General features: G+C 42.2%; 2 protein-coding genes across 2 annotated transcripts in view; one reads left to right on the forward strand and one right to left on the reverse strand.

Annotated features, from left to right (window-relative positions):
• MMP20 (matrix metallopeptidase 20) overlaps nt 1–22,730 on the reverse strand; it is a 208,031-nt gene that overhangs the window by 126,610 nt on the left and 58,691 nt on the right. The gene's annotated exons all lie outside the window — the stretch shown is intronic.
• LOC307109816 (uncharacterized protein) overlaps nt 12,630–22,730 on the forward strand; it is a 112,820-nt gene continuing 102,719 nt past the window's right edge. Inside the window, exon 1 of the mRNA XM_079788747.1 lies at nt 12,630–12,815. The gene's annotated coding sequence lies outside the window, so the exon portion shown is untranslated. The remainder of the gene's footprint in view (nt 12,816–22,730) is intronic.

Consider the following 22,730-nt stretch of genomic DNA (forward strand, 5'->3'; position numbering starts at 1 on the left):
TGTCTGGTATGTAACGGATGCACAGTAAGTGTTTACAGAATAAATGAATATTTATGAACTTGGATCAGTTAATTTGAAAGTTATATGAGGTTTTCCATGATCTTTGCATTGAATTAAAGTTAGAAGAAATTCCCAGGTTTTATATTTTTGTTTATTTTTAGTAGTTCAAAGAGCATTCAGCATTACAAATATTTTAAATACTTTTTTTAAAACCCTCACCCAAAGATATTCTTCCTTTTTCTTTTAAAAAATTCTTTATTGTTGAAAGTGAAGATATTTTTTCCATTGATTTTTCAGAAAAAGAAGAAGGGAGGGAGGCAAAGAGAGAGAGAGAGAGAAAGAGAGGAGAGAGAGACCGCAATGTGAGAGAGGTACATTGATTGGTTGCCTCTGGCACTGGCATCAAACCTGCAATCCAGGTATATGCCCTTGACTGGGAATTGAATCTGAGACCCTGCAGTGCATGGGCCGACACTCTAACCACCGAGCTACATCTGCCAGGGCTTAAATAAATTAGTAACTCTCTTGAAGTTGTCTCTTGTTCATCTAAATTATAATTAGCCAAAACAACAAACAAACAAACCCACAAAAAGCAAACCAGAGGGATCAAGCCTCAGTCTCTGCCTTTAGAAATGTATGCTCTGGGGTGGGGATATAGGGATGCAAATGCTCTTAAAACAATGTGGCAAATGCTTATAATATGCAGTGCTACCAAGCAGAAGGGAACAGTTAATCCTTCCAATGGGAACTGAGGAATGATTTATATTGGAGGTGGCGTTTTAGCTGGATTTTGGAGGGTAACTAGGAATTCCCTTGGGATAAGCAATTACAGCAAGAGTGCCTGGGAAGATAGGAGCATGGGTAGAGAAGAGTGAGCAGTCACTGTTGCTGGTGGGTATGTGTGATTGTCTGGAAAAGCAGGTATGGTCAAGTTGTGAAAAGTGAGCTTTGTATGTTAGGAAGTTTGGACTAGATCCTAAAGGGTTATCAAGGAATGTGTTAAAGGAAGACATAGCTTTATCAGATTTGAAATGTTGTAAGAACATTTTGGTGGCTGTTTCAGAGATGGATTGTGGAAGTAGAGAAGACTCTCTGTAGAGGGATATTAGAGAGGCAGCAGATCAAGGAAACGTTATTACTATAACCCAGCTAAGGCTGTCTGGAGGGATAGAAAAGAGGAAGGAAATTAAAGATCTATATAGAAGTTATGATTGATAAAAACAAAACAAAAATTTAAGAGCTGATTGGTTGCAGGAATGAGGAAGAGAGAATTAAAGAAGATCTAAATTTAATGGATTTAGTGCAGTTATTACAGAGACAATGCTTATAGAAGAAGAAACAAGAAATAAATTTTTGAGGAAACAGGGATTTGGTTTTGGTTAAGCAATAACATCAATTTTGAATATTGAGTTTGTACATTTTCAGCTGGGAAATCAGACCTGGAGCTTATCAGAGTGATCTGATTTGTAGATTTAGGTAGTGAGGAACTTATTTCTAAAGAAGAAAAAAACATGCTTTTTTATTGTGGTAAAATATGCATAATATAAAACTTACCATTTTAATAATTTTAAGTGTACAATTCAGTTGCATTAAGTACATTCACAATGTTGTGCAACCATCACCAATACCTGTTTTCAGAACTATTTCATCATCCCAAACAGAAACTCTGTACTCATCTATATATATATAAAAGCCTAAGCAACCGTTATGACCAAATGACCAGAATGACCAGAACAAGTGGTCGACCAGTCACTGTAACGTGCATTGACCACCAAGGGGCAGATGCTTACTTCAGGAGCTGCCCACTGGTGGTCAGTGCGCTCCCACAGCCAACCTCCTGTAGCCCCTCTCCCCAGCCGGCTAGTCCCCCCTAATGGGCCTCTGGGCAGGCCGAGGGACCCCACTTGTGCATGAATTTGTGCACTGGGCCTCTAGTTAAAAAATAACTCTTGCCTTCCTCCTCCCACTAACCAATGGTAATTTCTAGTCTACATCCTGTCTCTATAAATTTGACTATTCTAGGCACTTCACTTAAGTGTATCCTATCTAATAAAAGAGTAATATGCAGATTGACCATCACTCCAACACACAATATAGCTGCCCCCATGTGGTCAAAGATCCTGCCCCCATGTGGACACAAGATGGCCAGCACAAGATGGCCAGCAGGGGAGGGCAGTTGGGAGGCACCAGGCCTGCAAGTGAGGGCAGTTGAGAGGGACCAGGCCTGCAAGGGAGGGCAGTTGGAGGCGATCAACCCTGCAGGGGAGGGCAGTTAGGGGTGACCAGGCCGGCAGAGGAGGGAAGTTGGGGGCAAACAGGCTGGCAGGGGAGCAGTTAGACATCAATCAGGCTGGCATGGGAGTGGTTAGGGGGTGATCAGGCGGGCAGGCAGAAGCGGTTAGGGGCAATCAGGAAGGCAGGCAGGCGAGCAGTTGGGAGCCAGCAGTCCTGGGTTGTGAGAGGGATGTCCGACTGCCCGTTTAGGCCCGATCCCACTGGGATCCCACTGGGATCGGGCCTAAACGGGCAGTCGGACATCCCTCGAGGGGTCCCAGATTGGAGAGGGTGCAGGCTGGGCTGAGGGACACCCCCCCACCCCCGTGCACGAATTTCGTGCACCGGGCCTCTAGTTCATAGAATAATTGTCCTTTTGTATATGAAGTATTTCACTTAGCATAATGGTTTCAAGAGTCATCCATATTGCAGCATGTATCAGAACATCATTCTTTTTTATGGCTGAATAATATTCTATGTAATAAAATATACTATACTTTGTTTATCCACTTATCAGTCAATGACACGGGTTGTTTTCACTTTTTGGCTATTGTGAATAATTGTGCAGTGATTATTAGTATACAAATAATCTGTTTGAATCCCCATTTTTAATTATTTTGGGTGCATGCCTATGAGTAGGTTTGCTGGGTCATATTAACTCTAGATTTAACTTATTCGAGAACTAACAAACTTTCATAAAGCTTGTACCATTTGCATTTCCACTAGCAATGTCTGAAGGTTTAAATTTTTCCACATCTTTTGTCAACACTTGTTATTTTCTGTGTTTAAAAAATGTTTTTATAACCATTCTAGTAGGTGTGAGGGGTATTTTGTTATGGGTTTGATTTGTATTTCTAATGACTAATGTATGATGTTGAGCATTTGTAAGTCTTCTTTGGAGAAATGGCTATTCAAGTTTTTAGCTCATATTTTTAATTGGGTTGTTTGCTTTTTGTTGTTGAGTTGTAGGAGTTCCTTATATATTCTGAATGTTAGACCCTTATCAGATATATGATATGCAAATATATTCTCCCTTTCTCTAGGTTGTCTTTTCACTTTCTTGATAGTGTCCTTTGATATACAGAAGTTTCTAATTTTGATGAAGTCCAATTTCTTTCTTTCTTTTTTTTGGTTGTTCATGCTTTTGGTGTCATACTAAGAATTCACTGCCAAATCAAAGTCTTCCAGATTTATGCCTGTTTTCTTCTAAGAATTTTATATTTTTAGCTCATATATTTAAGAACTAAATATGCTTTTTTTTTTATAGCTTTCTTTTTCTATTTTTGATTCTCCCTTGCTGCAGTGTGATTTTGTGCTTTGGTATTCTGAACCATGGTGATTTAACTTGTTATCATGTTAAAGGGGAGTCATTCAGCTCTGGTCAGTCACCTTCTGAGTCATAGAGAAAATACTTAACCTCTCTGTACTTCAGATTCCTTATCTGAAAAAATGGAGATAATACTTTTCTCTTTGGGTTGAAGTGAGAATTAAATAAGAGAATTAAATTTAACAAAGTCTTATCATTGTTTTTGGATCATGGTAAGAGTTCTATAAATGCTAGTTTGTATCATTGTCATTATATGCTAGGAGTTGTCATGTACTATAATGTCCCTTTCTGTCACTTATATGAATCTAGCATGGTGATCAGATAATGAAGTATAAAAGAAAATAGGAGGTTTAAATGGTTTTGTTCCAATAATATTATTGTATTGATAACGCCAATGCTCTCTGAAAAAGAAGGAAGTAACTCTCTTAAATATTACAATGTAGTGTGTTATAATAATCAACCAAGGAAATCTTATCATAGGCACCACTGACCTTTGAACAAGGAAAGCATTTGTAGTACTTATCAACACGATCTTTGGGTGGATAGTATGAACAACAGAACATATCCACAGAAGAAAAGGTCTCCAAAATAGAAGTGAGGTAAATCAGATGTTAGGACAACTTTAATTTTAAATGCATGGGAACATTTTACATTCAGGAGATGGGCTTGTACTGAGGAAAGAAAAGGCAGCGGATGTAGCTGATGCTCTGAGCAGCCCTCCCTCTGCATCTGGGTGAGAGGCTGTTGACATCTGAGTCAGTGCAGCAGTGTTGGCTCTCAGTGCCGCTGACACTTTCCTGAAGCACGTGCCAGCCGATGGGAGGAGAGCTGCAGGCCCGGCTGCGGAGGTGCGGGGAGGCGGGGGGGGGGGGGGGGGGGGGGGGGGGGGGAGGGGGGGATGCGGGGAGGGGGGAGGAAGGAGGACACAGAGGGAATGTGAGTGAGAAGAAAGTGAGAGAGGGTGAGCGGAGTGACTATAGCCTCTGCTCAGGTCCCATGTTTCTTTAAGTGTTTTTCCTCCACCACCCAAGAGAGAAAGCAAAACCAACACCATTTATTCTTCCTTTTTTTCTATCCCTTACTTCCCCTTCAAACCCTAACTGGTAAGGGCTGGACCTTGCTGAAGCAAGCCCATCTGTTCCACTTGCAAGAGGAAGGGCAGGGGAATGCTTAAACAGAGCTAGGTATTATTCCCACCAGTGCCAATCTTTACAAGGTATACATCAGAAAGAAAGGGCCGTGGTTGTCCTCGTCCCAGTCCAAAACTGGGGCAGGAGATAGCTTGGCATGGTTGACCTCCCCTAGTGGACTTATCCGGGTAGCACTGTACAATAGATTTGACTGGAGAATAAGGGGTAGCGGAGGAAGAGTTACAGCCTAGCACTGTACTGTAGATAATTTAAAATTTAGTGCTAGTCTTCCCAGTTCTGAATAAAACTCTCTCAACAACTAGATCTTCTGCTTCCTGCCCTGCTGCTGGGCTTTTCCTACGTCTACTGGCTTCTAACCCTAAACTTTTGTTTTATTATTATTTTTTAATTAGGGGGCCTCTTAGTCATCTCCAGGTTGTCTCCTTACAATCCAAGCTCTCAGGGCCTTCCTTTCCGTTATTAAGAGGCTCATCAAGGTATTTGTCTAAATAAAGACAGTAATTTCTCTAGAGGAACCAGGTAAAACAAGAACTTACCTCCTCAACTACATCATAAATAACATGAACTACACTTAGAGTTTCTGTAGACATAATTGATATTTATGCTTATATGGATTTTTGTGATTAAAAAATAGAAGCAAAGAATTGACCTCAGATTGCTTCTATAACTGCAACGGCATAAATTACTCTAAATATAATTTTTGGTGGAGACATTTTTGGTTTTTAATCAATTACTCTGGGAATATTTGCCCTGTTCAGACCCCTCTTCGCCCACGTTAATTAATTAGATTGACGCTTAGGGCCTGAACAGTTATTGGGATATGCTACTAAACAACATGCATTGTTTTATATCCATAGTTTCAAGCAGTTTGCAAACATAAATCAGCAATAATTTTTGAAGAAAGACAAGCACCTTAGGGCTTAGAATGACCCCAGCAAGAGGAGGGATGGCAACACCCACCTCTCTGAGTCAGCTTGCCTTGGCTACTCTGTCCATTGGGCAGCACCTGGGTTCTGGCTGGATCACACTTTCTAATGATTTTGAGGCCAAATCTATGGCTCTCCAAGGGTGGCATCTTCCCTCAGTTTTCTCTTGTAGTTAGGGCTAAGGAAATTTGTTCTTTTAAATCTCAATTCAGATTAGAGCCAGTTCCATGATCACCTGGGGGTTTATCTCTTCTTTCAGCCCCTTCCCTCCAGTTCATTGCCGCCACCTCCATTCTCTTCAACCACAGAGCTCCCTACCACTTCTTCCTTCATCAACTTTTAGGATTTTATATATATATACTAGAGGCCTGGTGCATGAAATTCGTGCATGGGGGCGGGGGAGTGTCCCTCAGCCCAGCCTGCACCCTCTCCAATCTGGGACCCCTCGAGTGATGTTTGACTGCCCTTTTACAGGGATTGGGCCATGGGGGTGTGGCCAGTCTGGGTGAGGGGCTGATGGCTGTTTGCAGGTTGGCCACAATCCCTTCAGGGTGGGGGTCCCCACTGGGGTGCCTGGCCAGCCTGGGTGAGGGGCTGATGGCTGTTTTCAGGCTGGCCAAGCCCCCCAGCAGGGACCCTCACCCCATGGGGGTGTGGCCAGCCTGGGTGAAGGGCTGAGGATTATTTTCAGGCTGGCCACACCCCCTTTAGGGTGGAGGTCCCCACTGGGGTGCCTGGCCAGTCTGGGTGAGGGGCTAATGGCTGTTTGGAGGCTGGCCACACACCCCGGCGACCCAAGCTCCCAGCCCCTCCTTTTTTTTTTTTTTTTCAGCGCCTCCTTGAGCGGAGGCCAGGACCGGCTGGAAGCAGGTATCTGGGATTTATTTATCTTCTACTAGAGGCCCGGTGCACAAAATTCGTGAACGGAGGGGGGTTGTCCCTCAGCCCAGCCTGTACCCTCTCCAATATGGGACCCCTTGAGGGATGTCCGACTGCCCGTTTAGGCCCGATCCCACTGGGATCGGGCCTAAACGGGCAGTCGGACATCCCTCTCACAATCCAGGACTGCTGGCTCCCAACTGCTTGCCTGCCTGCCTTCCTGATTGCCCCTAACTGCTTCTGCCTGCCAGACTGTTTGCCCCCAACTTCCCTCCTCTGCCGGCCTGGTCACCCCTAACTGCCCTCTCCTGCAGGGTTGATCACCTCCAACTGCCCTCCCTTGCAGGCCTGGTTCCTCTCAACTGCCCTCCCTTGCAGGCCTGGGCCCTCACAACTACCCTCCCTTGCAGGCCGGGTGCCTCCCAACTGCCCTCTCCTGCTGGCCATCTTGTGGTGGCCATCTTGTGTCCACATGGGGGCAGGATCTTTGACCACATGGGGGCAGCTATATTGTGTGTTGCAGTGATGATCAATCTGCATATTACTCTTTTATTAGATAGGATAGAGGCCTGGTACAGGGGTGGGGGCCAGCTGGTTTGCCCTGAAGGGCATCCCGGATCAGGTGGGGGTTCCCTTGGGGCATGGGGCGGCCTGAGCGAGGGGCCTGTGGTGGTTTGCAGGCCAGCCACGCCCCCTGGCAACCCTAGTGGAGGCACTGGTATCTGGAATTTATTTTCCTTCTACAATTGAAACTTTGTAGCCTGGAGTGGAGCCAAGCCTGCTGCTCCCTCTGGGGCGGCAGCCATTTCTGTGGCAGTTAATTCACCTTCTACAATTGAAACTTTGTTGCCTTAAGCGGGTGGGCCCGGCCAGGGTGTGTGGAAAGCTTTGCTTCTCCTGTTGCCGGCGGCAACCCTGGCCTGCTCTCTCAAGCTCCATTCTGCTGCCATTTGTTTGAATTTGTTTACCTTCTATAATTGAAACTTTGTAGCTTGAGTGGAGGCTTAGGCCTGGCAAAGGCAGGCGGAAAGCTTGGCTTCCTCCATCACCGGGGGCAACCCAAGCCTCCTGCTCACTCCAGCTCCATGGCTGCTGCCATCTTTCTTTGGTTAATTTGCATACTCGCTCCTGATTGGCTGGTGGGTGTAGCAGAGTGATGGTCAATTTGCATGTTTCTCTTTTATTAGTGTAGATCATTAGTATGACCTTTAACCTCCATCAGCAGCCCCAAGGTTACTGGCATTTTAATCCCATGTCTATAACTGAGAACAGTCATTTCCCTTTTCAAGGAATTGCAGACATCAGTGATTAAGTAAGTGCCATTTAAGGGAGCCCTTCTTCACTGCCCCTGCCTTCATCACACATTCCCTACTTTGTCAATGTCTGTTTCTGGGCCTTTATCACTGGAAAGAGTTTTGTCACTAGTTTCTGATGGCCTATAACTGTGCTTCTCAAACCTCTTTTTTCAGGTACCCTTTAGGATTCTAAAGGTGTGGTCCAAAGTAGCTCACCATGGGTGGGGAAATTTCTCTGGTGCCTTATGCTTTATTTTATGCCTTATTATTTGGTTACATACTTGCCAAGCTTCCACAGCTTTCTACCAAACTTATAACCTTATCTATACGTATTTTCCAAGAACATAAAGATATAAGATACGAAGGGATGTTATATGAAAACATAATATGACAAAACAATTTTGGGGGGGAAATGTGTTCAGTTTTGCAGGAAGTCTTAGCACTTTCAGTATGCAAATATATATTCAGAATCTGTGATTTCAGATTTTTTTCTTTTGTGTTTCCCAAACTTATTTGACCCAGGACACCCTTTTAGTATTTAGGCATATCCAGAACTCTATGATCTGCTGAAGACAGTTTGGGGAAGTGTGAACACTTCCTGCTGACCAAGGCTATTTCTTTTTCTCAGTTTTCACAAGGTGAAACTCCATTGGGGGTAGAGTGTCACTCATCCCGCTTTACTTGGTCAGCAGGTTTCCTTAACTTTTTCTTTCTTCTTATCATTTGAAGTCATCAAGACTTCTCGAAAATTTCCCCATTGTTTTGCCATTTTGGATTTCACTAGTTTTTGTACTAATGTCCTTTTCTAGCCCTGGGTCCAATCCTATATACCAAATTGTATTCAGTATCCTTTTAAAAAATTATAAAAAAAAAAGCAGAAAATAAGCAAAAGAAGAAAACTAACTATATGAGCCAATTTGATAATAATATCAAATTTCTCAGGGACTATTTTCATAAGGTATAATGGCCTAACCGTAAAAATTTAGAGTTTGTAACATCCAGATTCTCCTCTTTAGTTTTTTAAAAAAATTTAAAAAAATTTTTAAATTGATTTTTAGAGAGAGGAAGGGGGAGAGAGAGAAACATCAATGATGAGAGAGAATCATGAATTAGCTGCCTCCTACACAACACCTACTGGGGATTGAGACTGCAACCCAGGCATGTGCCCTGACTGGGAATCAATCTAGTGACCTCTTGGTTCATTGGTTGACACTCAACCACTGAGCAACACTGGCCGGTCTCCTCTCTAGTTTTTAGTGATACCAGTGTAATGTTCTATTCTTTAAATTAGGGTAGTATTACACACAAAATCCAACATTTAAAAAGAAATAGTTGTTGCTGTGGTTTTTTTTTTTTATTTGTTTGTTAATCCTCACCTGAGGATATTTTCCATTGATGTTTAGGGAGAATGGAAGAGAGATGGAAAGACAGAGAAAAACATCGACTTATATATGTAATATTGATATGACTTTTATATGTAATATCAATGTGAGAGAAACACATCGATTGGTTGCCTCCTGCATGAGACCTGACCAGGGCCAGGGCCGGGGAGGAGCCTGCAACCAAGGTACCTACCCTTGACTGGAATCAAACCCGGGACCCTTTGGTCCGCAGGCTGACGCTCTATTCACTGAGCCAAACCGGCTGGGGCAGAAATAGTTGTTCTTTAATTTGAATGAATAAAAATCTAACTGAATGTGTAATTCTTATAATTACATTGAGCTCCACCCCCCTTAAAAGCTTTGTTAGTAATAATAGCTACTATTTATTGAAACCTGTTACTGTTTATTAAGTGCTTTATATGTGATTTTACAGTTATTAATCACATCATTGCTGAAAGGTAGTTACTTTTTGTTTGCTTGGCAATTTTTCCTTTTGTGAACCATCCCTCTCCAACTTCAGTAATTCTTCATGTGCTTTCACTGGCCCCCACACTCCTCGCCAGTGTTTGGATACAGTGATTAGTCCAGGAGTGGGCGGGGGGACTCCAGAAGTACCAGTCAGAGCCTTTTCTGGGTTTGCTGAGAGAGGGTCTTGTTCATTTTTTGGAACATGAGTTATAAGAACCATGTGAGCTTGGAGCATCTAGTGGCCATCTTGCTACCACATGGAGAAAGGTTGTCTGAGAATAAAACTAAGCAGAGGTCTTCAGATTTCCAATCATATCATTTGTTTCTTGGATTCCACAAGAGCTGAAGGGATTCTAAGTACTTGGATTTTCCAATTAAGCAAGCCAACAGAATTCCCCATATATTTGTTTGTTTGCTTGTTTTTTTATTGTAATTGGGCCGATTTTCTGACCCTGTCAACTAAATAATTCACAAAGGTATTATTATCTCTATTTTAGCTTCAAAGTTACCTAGGGAATCCAGCTCAGCCACTTATTACCTAGGTAACTTCAAAGCTAAAATAGAGATAATAGAGCCTGTCTATTAAGCCCATAGTCCTTTCAATATTCCATGCTACCTCTCATTTATTAATTCAGACATTTAAAATGTTTATTGATTTTAGAGAGAGAGGACAGGAGAGGGATAGAGAGATAGAAACATGGATGAGAGAGAAACATCCATCCTCTGCCTCCTGCATGCCCTCTACTGGGGACTGAGCCCACAACCTGGGCATGTGCCCTGACCAGAAATCAAACCAGTGACCTCTTAGTTTATGGGTGATGCTCAAACTGGGCTACACCGAGCAGGTTAATTCAGACATTTAGTCATTCATTCTACAGACACCATTGCTAGATGCTAGGGCTTTAGAGACACGTGACCGACTTATAATACTAGTTTTTGTGTCATTGTGATAATCAAGGTTATTAATAATGAAAAGATAAAAAGGTTTTTCACTCACTGAATTACTGTCTAGTCTGATTCTTCCTTTACCCTGATCCCAGTATAGTAATAAAAGGCTGATTGTGGTGTGGTGACTGTGAGAGGGGCATGCACTCGGAGACAAAGGGCAGAGAGTCTCCAAACCCACCGCCACTATGGTTCTTTATAGCCCTCATTTGGTTGTTTGCATGAGTTCTTTACCTCCCATTTACTTACCAAATATTTATACGCATATGGTATGTGGTCTAGCCCTGTGGTAGGACTAGGGAACTCATGAGAATCTGCCCTCAAGAAGTTGGCAGCTTGATTGAAATAGACATACCAAATTAGAGCGCAATATGGTCTGTGCAATGATAAAGGTGTTTGCTGTGTAATGGAGGACTATAGAGGAGGTGCAGGCTGATGCACTGATGGCAGTGAAGACAGACTTATATATGTAATATCTGATTTAATGAACTTTTCATAAGTGATTAGTTGATCCCTTTGAGGAATGGTACCCTTTTGAGAACTCAGAATCAGTCCTTAATACTGACAAGTCATACCAGCAGCAGCAGCTAGATCAATTGCAGTTGGGCTCATGAATAGCCGTCATGGCCATTATCATGCCATGTTGTTCATGGGCCCATTATGTTCATGAGGTAGGTGAGGACAGGGACTGGCTGACCATCATTGGATGTGCATCACCCCATCCACACAGGCATTCAGTGCTGCCTCCTCAGCAGATGTTTTCTTTTGGGAATTGATCTGAGACACAAAAATCCACACATTTTGTGCTTATTTGCACAAGTTTATTCGGGTGCTACTTCCCCTGACCTCATAATCTTCCCATCTTGTTCCCTCCAGACCCTGATAAACCAGTCAAGTGACTTGTGATTACCCAGGAATTTATGCATATTCTTCTTACTTAAGGTTACTTCCCGCTCCAGACTGAGCTGATGACTGCTTATCATCATCCCCATCAACATAAAATGTACTACTCGATGTTTGATGTCTCCTTACTGGAAGCATTACCCTCTCTACTGTCTTTACTGGAAGCATTACCCTCTGTGAGGCTATAGTTCAGAGGCAGTGAGCGAGGCATGCATTTTCCCTCTTTATCAGTGGGAAGGAGCAGAATATGCCACTTTTATGTAAAGAGTATTTTGAGCTGAAGGCAATTGAGGAGAAATAGAGACAAGAAAAGCTCTCTGCCCTCTCCCTGTTTGCCTAAAAACAGGACATAAATTTGCAAAGGTGTTTTTCTTCCTCTTTCTACTAGGAAGGACAGAAGTTCATTACCAGAGACAACTCTAGACCTGTATCAGCCCAGAGATACCACCAGAGGAATTTATATAAAAAGTTTTACTAACTAGTAACTTCCATCAGTTCCCCAATATATTTGCCTTCCCTAGAAATTTAAAGTTCTTTTCCTGTGTCTTGTCACCTGTCTAAAAAAATGATTGTTCTTTTGTTCAGATGCTATATAAGCCCAACTTCTAACTATCTGTGTAGGATACTGAGCTATTAACACGATGCATGTGTGTTAATGAAACTGTTTGTTTTTCTTTTGTTAATCTGTCTTTTGTCAGTCTAATTTATGAGCCCCAGCTAGAGAACCTAGGAGGGTAGAGGAAAAATGTTTTCCTTTCCCCTTTACTCTAGTCATAGAGAACACCACAGGGCTGTAATTATGATCTGGGGGAGAGGCATCAGTGCAAAATATGTAGGTGACATAGAGGTTTTGGCCACCTATTCAAGTAACACGTACTCTCGGGACCAGCTCTGGTCTGAATGTACCCTTTCCAGCATGTGTGTTTTTCATGCAGTGAATAGTTCTGTGCTACAGAATCCTAGAATCCGGGGGGTCTGAATCTAGAATCTGTGCGCCTTGTGACTCTTTTTGGTGCTTGCTTATTGTTTGAACCTGCAATAAAATTACCTCTCTGGATCAGGGTCCTGTTTAAATTTGGCAGCCTTGTAATTCATTCAGTAACGAGGCCAGAATGATATCTGCCATCACCATAGTCTAGGATCCTTGTGCCTGTTTCTTAGTGGTGGGAGGTAGAAGATTCAGTAGGCTGTCCTTCACCTGAGAGAGGATACTTTGTAGGCCCCAGACCATTGGAGCCAATATTCATCGGAAGAAAAGGAAACAGGTAAGGTAATACTATACCAGTAATTAACTAATTCACCCTCCCCACCTAATTTAACCATCATCTTTACCCTAAATTAAATGATCTTTATGCACTGTCATGTAAATGTCTCCAACTATCCAAAGGCATATGGACAAATTAAAAGCAAGTATCTGAATAATATGCTTAACGTTATTCTATTTACATGAATGTATATTTAAAAGTAAAATATATGGGTAATGGTGATATCTTTTGGGGGAGAGGAGGGCAGGACAATACAGATAAAGGGAAATTTTCACTTTATAATAATTAATAAAAGCTAACATTTATTGCATGTTCCAGGCCCTGTTCTAAAGCTTTTCCTGTTTTATTTCACTTACTCATCACATCCCCATGAGGAAGACACTAGTGGTTAAGAGTATGGGCTCTTTCTGCTTATAGATATTTCAGAGTTTAAACTATTTCCCTCATCTTAGAAACAGACTAGCTGTGTGTCTGTCAGCTTAAAACAAATTACTTAAATCCTCTGTGCCTTAGTTTCCTCATCTGTAAAATGGAAATAAAAGTGATACCTAAATAACAGGGATGTTGTGAGGATTAAAAGAGATATAAATATAAAGTTTTTAGAACAGCCCTTAACACATGGTAATCACTCATGAAATTGCTTTATCATCATCATCATCATCATCTCCGTTTTACAGATGAGGCAAGTGAGGCACAGATGTTTTAAGTAACTTGCTAGTGTGACACTAAAACTTATGCTCTTAATTATTTAGTCCAACTGCCTTCTCAATATTCCTGCATTATTGAATTTATTATAAGTATGCATATGAAGGCACATGCTAGTTATGTCTCTTGGAGAAATTAAAACTGTGATAAGAAATATGAATGGAAAATCAGTAGTTTCTTACAAGATGAAGAAATAATTTTTAACTACCACCTATACAATTTTTAGGAGAGCCTTATAGGTTTTAAAAAAACAACACAGCATTAATGAGATATAATTTACATACCATAAAATTCACCTGTTAATTGTAGTTTGTTTTTTTTTTAAACAGAGAAATCTTAGAGTTTTGTTTTAGCTCATGGTAGAATTTTCAAACTTACTCTGGCATTTAGTTGAATGTCCAATAATTTGGTTTAGTTCACCCAGCTCACAATTAAGCACCTGCAGAGAAGTAGGCCCTGGGGCTCAACAATGCATGTGAAAAGTCCCCGATCTTTCCTTAAGTATAATAGCTGGTGCTTTTTGATAATTTGCATTCAGTTATTTTTGGCCTTTTTTTCTCTTGATGTAAATCATGATTAAATTAGAAATCATGCCACTACTATTTCTGGTACGAAATGCAAAGTGACATTTGGTAATAAATGCAATACTTTTGCTATCAGGATTTTCTTTTGCCTACTTCTTTGTTTTCATGAAGTTGCTTTCACTTATATTGAAAAAAAAAAAGACTTCTCTATTTTTATTATATCCTTTGGAAGTAACTTTAGCATCATGTCTTATCCTGGTCATTCTAGTCTGAGAATTTCCCAAGGCATTCCCCTGGGTTGATATAAAACTCCACCAGTTCTCTTTTCACCACTGAATTTCCTACAACCCATGTCCAGCCCTCATTCTGGCCTAAGCTGACATTATACCTCCATCCATGTTATTTTGTGTAGGGGATAGTCTTTTTCCTTAGGGACTTGAGTTAGGTCCAAATCACCTTAATAATTATTTATTTCCCAACAACTTAGAAGCTATTTGAGAAAAGAATACACAGACATGGGAAGAAAAAAAATGATATTTTAATTTTATTCTTAAATAACCATGATTTCTTGCTAGTGGAATGTGTGCACCTGTTGGAAACTGCACAACTTCTCAGTTTTTGAAAATCAATCCATATTAATTTTCATATAGCACTTGCTTTTTTCACAGCAATTGTGGAAAACCCAGTTTCGCCAAGTTTGATGACCTCTAAAGGAAGGTAGCAAGGTAGCGTGATCTCATGGTGAAACTGAAAATTAGCTGGAGCTGCTACTTCATGCAGTCTCCAAACAATGTCAAGGGTCACTGCATCTCCCTGGAAAAGTTAAACTCTCCTTGGAGTTCGCTTGTGCACCTTGAGGTCCATTGACATGAAGTTTGGGAACCCTAATGTTGGGAGACTTTAAGGGCAGAAATGTTAGAGGGATGAAGCTAATAGTGAGTGCAGTGCCTGGGACATCACAGGTGCTCAGTACGTGCAGCTGCAGACATGTGCTTGTTGAGGGAAGGAGGGAGGAAATAAGGCCCAGAACTTGATCCAGTAATTAGTCCTCCTGGAAATAAATTACCCTCTATAAACAGTCCTCTCTGGACCCCTTCTGCCCCTTGTATTGACACCTGCCATGCTGCGTTCTTTCTCTTATGTGCACCTGCCCATGTGCCACTACTCCTGCCTGCTTCTCCAAACCTCTAGCAGCAAATTCCACTGTCTTGGAGATTTTCCTACTTCCTTGCATAAAAGGAGACCTCCCAATCACACACACACACACACACACACACACACACACACACACACACGGAAGGTAGCACACTGTAGAAAGCCTGGGAGTTCTAGTCAAGAGATCTGGCATGCTGGTTCCACTAACCTGTAGGGAAATTACTTAACCTCTTTGATCCTCAAGCTAAGAGGCAGCACATATTCAAAAATTATGTTGTATGAGGACACTTTCAACTTGTAGTGCATTGCCAATCAGTGTTAACTGCCAAACAAAACTCAGCCTCAGGGTTAGGATGGTGCCACGGGAACTGGTGACTACATGGACTGGAGAGCCCACAGGCATCCGAGCAGCGGGACTGCTGCTCAGCTGCAGCTCATTGCCACCTGACTTTCTAGTTTCTCCAGAGATGCCAGAACATCTTAAACCTACATGAAAATCCTGATGTTTTAAGTCTTAACTAATATAAGTAAACGAGAGGCCTGATGCACGAAATTAATGCACTGGGGGGGGGGGGGGGGGAAGGGTACCTCAGCCCGGCCTGCACCCTCTTGCAGTCCGTTAGCCCTCGGGGGATGTCTGACTGATGGCTTAGGCCTGCTTCCTGCATTCAATTATTTTTGGCCTTATGCGGGCCTAAGCCATAAGTCGGACATTCTTAGCACTGCCACGGAGGTTGGAGAGGCTCCCACCACCGTCTCTGCACTCGCAAGCAATGAGCCTGACTTCTGGCTCAGGAGTGCTCCGCTTGTGGGAGCACGCTGACCACCAGGGGGCAGCTCCTGTGTTGAGCATCTGCCCCTGGTGGTCAGTGCACATCATAGCGACTGGTAGTTTCGCTGTTTGGACGATTTGCATATTAGCCTTTTATTATATAGGGTGAACACCATGCACTTTAACTAAAACATGCCTTTTAGTTAGATTTCATCTGTGGACCACCCTTTCCAAGTGCCAAACCAGAGGCCAGAGCAAACCTAATGTATATGGCCCATGAGTGAGTCATTTTTTCAAATCCTCTTTCTCCTTTCAATTATAATTAAGAAATGAAAGAAATGCAGTAAGAAAAATTGTCAGTTACTGAATATTTTATATTTAATGATGCCAGGAAAACAAGTAAAAAATAAAGCAAAGCCCTAACCTGTTTGGCTCAGTGGATAGAACGTCGGCCTGCAGACTCAAGGGTCCCAGGTTCGGTTCTGGTCAAGGGCATGTACTTTGGTTGCGGGCACATCCCTAGTAGGGAGTGTGCAGGAGGCAGTTGATTGATGTTTCTCTCTCATCAATGTTTCTAACTCTCTATCCCTCTCCCTTCCTTTCTGTAAAATAATCAATAAAATATATTAAAAAATAAAACAGATATTTGAATATGTGATTTGACCATAGTCACTTGCAAGGAAATAGCAGAACCAGAGGTAAATCTTGTTAGTCTATCCTTAAGCCTGCATCATAACCATTATGCTAATCTGCCTTTTTTTATTTCAAAGCAAAATAAGACAGGGTTCTCACTTTTAAGGAGTCTAGTAGAGGAGCCAGCACACTTTTCTGGTAAAGGGCCAGAGAAAAAAATATTTTAGGCTTTGTGGCCATGTAGGTGGTCTCTGTTGCAACTATTCAGCTGTTCCATTGTCGCATGAAAGCATAGACAATACATATACAGATGGATGTGGCTGTGTTTCAATAACACTATTTACAAAAGCAGAAAAAAGAGAATATTGCATTAATGTTGAAAAGAGAAAAAACACCTTTATTCCCCCTAATAACCTATCATAATAGCGAATAACGTTACAGTTTTTGTTTTTGAGCCAGAACTCTATCATAATTGATCTTTGTATATTCACATTAAAATTTGTCATGGTTAATTGAAGCACATTTTTGTTCATTTTAATTTTGAAAAGTTTCTTTCACATGGAGCAAAAAGTATACAAATAGTCAGGAGAAGTCTTAAACTTAAGAATAAGCTTGTCAGAGTCATAAAGAAAATCTCATTTTATGTCAATTGCAGAAATAACAATGCTATATATGTTTGTTTCTTTTGGATTGAGTTTAACATCTTTCATATGTCTGTTCCAATGAAAAATTTAAAATACAAATGAAAACTCCACGTGGTCACAGGAAATTACAGAATTGATGAAATTCAAATTTTGTTTTCTCATTTTTATAACCCCATGCTTATTTTGAATCTACTGTTTAAATCCTGGATTACAGAGACTGGAGAAACAAATGTGCCAGAGTGAGCCTGAACCATTACCTTTAGAGCCTGAACACTAACTTTCAAGTGTATGTGTGTAGCTGAGTCCTCGCTTGTCCAAGGTTAACTACTTAGCTAAATGTTCTCTGAATTAAGTTCTATGTGGGACACAATATCTATTAAAATAAATAATAAAAATGTACTAATTGGAAGTATACATATGCATTATTAAAATTCAATAGTAACTTGAGCATTTGTTTGGAACATAGACTAATACAAGATTTTTAGAGGAGGAATATTTCATCAATGGTATTTTTTAGAGTTGCTAGCATGTGGTGATAGATAAAGAGCAGACTGAGATTTAATCAGTCTGGAAAGATGAAGCAAGTCATCCAAGAACATAGAGCTCAGAACTCAGATTTTTGTTAGTGAGCACTGGGTACTGAAGGGTATCAGAATAAGACACCCCCTAGATGTGCTCATGTGGTATGTGGATTGTTCTGAGCTAAAAGCAATTTTAGTGTCAGACTCAAGAGAAACTTCTGCCCCTCCCTTGACTATCTAGAAGAACATGAATCAGGGGCCTTGCCGTCAGAAGGCCAGCAGAGGTAACGTCATTGCCCCATTGCCCCTATGTTCCCTTTTCTGATGTAGTTTTTGGAGGACTTGGGATATGAGGCAAATGCAGAGAGGTTAGATACCACTTGGATGTTTGACTTACTGTCTCCTGTATTTTGGAGAAACATAATTTGCTAAGGACTTGGGATTTGAAGAGCAAGGTTTAATCATTCTCCCGGCATTTTTGTATTAAATGAGGCAAAAATCTCAACCTTTGTGGGCTTCAGGTGTTGCAGAAGACCAAAGAACAACCAAGCAATGCTTTTAGAGAAAAGGAGTTACACTGTTTTTTTTTGTTTTTTAAAAAAATATATTTCTTTATTGATTTCAGAGAGGAAGGGAGAAGGAGAGATAGAAACATCAATGATGAGAGAGAATCATTGATTGGCCGCCTCCTGCACACCCCTCACTGGGGATCAAGCCCGCAACCCAGGCGTGTGCCCTTGGCCGGAATCGAACCTGGGACCATTCAGTCTGCAGGCTGATGCTCTCTCCACTGAGCCAAGCCGGGAGTTACACTGTTTATTTACACCGGCGGACCCAGAGGAATAACTTTCCAAATCTGAGTAAAGTAACATGCAGGGGGCTTCTCTTTTATATCTTTCTGGGGTCTTTGTCCCACAAACATGGATTATGCTTCCAGTCCTTTTTGCAGGCTTTGCAAGAAGGCCCCCAGGTGTTGGGGGTCTCCAGGCCATATCTGATGGTCTGGCCTGGCGCCAGCATTAATAACCCTCCCTCCGGGGCAGTGCACTGTTCACAGTTTTATGACCTCTGTAACAGGTTCTGCAAGACCAGTTTCTGGGAAAGAGGTAGTGACTTAATTATAGGTTTTCAAGAATGTACACTGGGCTTGCTGGCATGGATTCAGATTGCTAACTCACCTCCCCTCACCCCAAATATCAGGGTTACATTGGAATTAGCCTTTTAGCCTCCTCACAGGTACACCACTTGCTAGGTGAGAGTAATGACCCCACTTCCCAGGACCCTCTGAGATTAAACTCTTGGCATAGAGGAGAGGAACAATAAGTTTTTTTCATAGAGACCATGGAAATAAGACCCAAATATCTCATAGGTAAATATCATGCATCTTGAAGTTAGAATAGTGTTTTAGATTGCTGGAATATTCTTTTGAATGTGACAAGAGTTTGCTATTGTTTGACTCCATGTCTTTGCGGCTTCTCTGTGTTGACTCCATGATCCAGAGGTGCCTGATGTTCCCAGAGGGAAGAGTGGAGGGAAGAATTGTTGCATCCTTTGATATGGACAATCCTTAAGTTAAGCTTTGCCTGGTGTTGGAGATATGAATCCTCTCTCGGAGACCATATCCTTGAGAAGAATTTTACCTATGAAAGAGGAGGAAAAAAGTCTCAGCTCTGACCTTTGACCAGGTTAGGGGGAAGATGACATTGTTAGGTGCTCTCCGACCTACAGACTCCTGGGACAGGAAAGCACAGTGCTTTCACCATGAAACTAATAAAACCTGAACTGAAAACTTTGAAGTCGTTAAAAATAAATGCAGAGATCTGGGCCACCGCCGAAGTTGGAAGCCTATAACGGGCAGTTTTGAGAATATCATTTGTGGCCTTTTGATTATGAAAGTCCAGGTCCAGGAACTGGAAATGGAGGCAAAGGAAGCTAAATTGATCTGTGTGATAAAGTAATAGGAATTTCCTATTTTTCCTGGTGCTGCCAAGGAAGTGTTCAAAGCTGTCTGAATTTGGGGAAGTGGAAGGAGGGAGAATACAGGCAAGAGGAAAGGGAAGAGGCTACAGCAGCTGCGAGATTAGAGAAGAGAAACAGCCAGGAAAGAATACGGATTGAGAACGGTCAGGAAATGTTACCAGAGAGCTTTGATATTCAACTGTAAGTTGTTTCCTCTTCTGTGCTCTAAGCTTCTGCTTAAACCTGCATTCAATCTGCTACTCACATCAGCATTGTGCACGTCATGAGCTGGGGCCTGGGGAAGAGGGGCTCTGTCCATGCTGGAGAGGACAGCAGCCCCAGGAAAGGTTACAAGGCCCAGATGGCTTTGGTGCTGTTCAGAGAAGGATCTTGGAGAAGCGATGATGGGAACAGATAAGAGATGATAGGGAATGTAAGCACCCCTCCCCCCACCCTGGAAATTCGCAGAGGATCTGAGTGGTGATGGTGTTTGGCGAGAGGCAGGGGCCATGGGTGATGACGACTTGAGACCCAGTGCAGAATCGGGGCTCTCATTACTGTATTTGGATGTTAGAGAAAAGGGTGACCTCAAAGGTGGAAATGTGGAGGCATTTGAGCTGGAATGCAGCAGTCTAAGCTGGCTAAGGGAAGTGTCTCCCCAGAGAGTAAGGCCAAACCGACTTGGATCTCAAAGAGACAGACTGAGTTTCCCAGAGTTTCCCTCCCTCGGGGGAGTTGAAGAATTTGAAGAGGGAAAACCCAATGATCCATGCACAGCCGCCTGTGGGCTCTGGAAAGGTGGTCAGGCAGCCAGCGGCTCAGAGCACCCGTCCCGGGGTTTACTTAGAAGTCTGCCAGGCTCAGCTCATCAAAGAGACCGCGGCATTTTCAGAGGAATCCCCACCAGAGTGGTGGGAATAGACCTGCACAGGGGAATGAGGAAGAGGGGAAGAAAATCCCACTCAGAAACAACAAACAGCCAAAGAACAAAGGGCGCAGTTCCAGGAAGAGAGAGTCATTTTCTCTCCTGGGAAAGGTGAAGTGTGGGTGAAAATCACTTTTTCATTTAGAGTCCTGGAGTCTATTGTTTTGGAGACAGAAAAATCAGACCCCTCACCACCAAGAATGTGGCCTATGCACAAGGCTACACCTGCTGTTGGCAGAGTGAGCCAAATCCCAGAGCTCGGACCTCGTGTGTGTGTGTGTGTGTGTGTGTGTGTGTGTGTGTGTGTGTGTTTTCCACCTCCCAGCCTTGCCTAAGCCATCCTTCCCCTCCTCCCAAACCTCTCAATCCTCCTCCTGTCTGCTCCCGTCAGCTCTCACGTATATCCTCTGCAGAACTGACAGTTGATTTATGCACAGGAGTAAATGCAACTCTTCCTTTACGGTATTATGAGGAGTATTTTTCTTTTAAAAAAATTCATTTTTCAATTACAATTGACATTCAATATTATCTTATATTAGTTTCAGGTGTACAACTGAGTGATTAGACATTATATAACTTACAAAGTGATCCCCCTGATAATCCTAGTACCCACTTGGCATGATACATAGTTATTATAATACTAGAGGCCCGATGCACGAAATTCATGCAAGAGTAGGCCTTCGCAGGCCCAGCTTCGTCCGGAAGGTCATCCAGATGGTCATTCTGCTGTTCGGCCATTTGGTCGATTTGCATATTATGCTTTTATTATTATAGATTATTGACTATATTCCATAATGAAGCCATTTTTTTTTGGACTGGAACTTGGATTCTTTGTCCACCGGAGTTGAAGAATAAATCCACAAACAGAAGGTAGTATAGAAAAGATGGAGATTTATTGAAGAACAAGTACAGACTGCCCGGTGGGGAGGGGGAAAGAGTCCCACAGACTTCCTGTTTCCATGGTTTATAAAGGCTGCAGTTCCTGTGTCCTGATATCCCCTCTGATTGGTCAATATTCCCTTTCCAATGGTTACTTCTAATTGGTTCCCTTGTCTTATGGAAATGAAGCTGCACCTGGCTTCCTTGTGTTATGGAGATGTATCTGTTGCTGCTCCCTTGTCTTATGGAAATGTAACTGCACCTGGCTTCCTTGTGTTATGGAGATGTACCTTCTCCCAGTCTGTAGCCCTATGTTTTTTCCCATAGACCCCAATTCTAAAAATTCCCTAAACCTGCCTATATTCCCCTAAAATTCTTGTTTCACTATGCTCTACTTTACATCCCCTTGAAGTTTTTGTAGCTACCAATATGCATTTCTTAATCCCTTCACCTTCTTCACCCATTCCCCCAACCCCTTTCCCATCTGGCAACCCTATGGGGGTTATTTCTCATATATGTTGGCTCTGTGTGCGCTGTAATTCTTCTCAGGGAAGGCTTAATGGCTAAGAGCACCAGACATGGGTTCCAATTCTGACTGTGCCTCTTTTCAGCCATGTGACTGGGGCAGGTTCACTTAACCTGAAAATGGAGATAACAGTAATACTCTCTTCACTGAGTTGTGAAGATTAAATAAAATAACACATGGCTCTAACCGGTTTGGCTCAGTGAATAGAGCATCAGCCTGTGGACTGAAGGGTCCCAGGTTCAATTCCAGCCAAGGGCACAGGCCCAGGTTGTGGGCTCAATCCTCAGTAGGGGGCGTGCAGGAGGCAGCCAATCAATGATTCTCTCTCATCATTGAAGTTTCTATTTCTCTCTCCCTCTCCTTTCCTCTCTGAAATCAATAAAAAATACATATATATAAAAAGAAATAACATGTGTAAAGCACTTACACAGTGCCTGGCATATAACAAATGCTCAATAAAAATGATGGTTCACTAGAGCTCACACACTGCTGGGTGGAGTGTACATTAGGACAACCACTTTTGAAGACGATTTGGTGGTATATTAAAGCTGAGCATATGCATAGATTATAACCCAACAATTCTCCTGATAGGTAATATCCCTCCTCCATTGTCTTTTGTTAGCTTATAAGATCATTATCATAAGAAATACGTTCTGAGTTCTAAAGAATTAA

Source organism: Cnephaeus nilssonii (genome assembly GCF_951640355.1).
Source record: "Cnephaeus nilssonii genome assembly, chromosome: 13".
In the NCBI taxonomy this organism is placed as follows: domain Eukaryota; kingdom Metazoa; phylum Chordata; class Mammalia; order Chiroptera; family Vespertilionidae; genus Cnephaeus; species Cnephaeus nilssonii.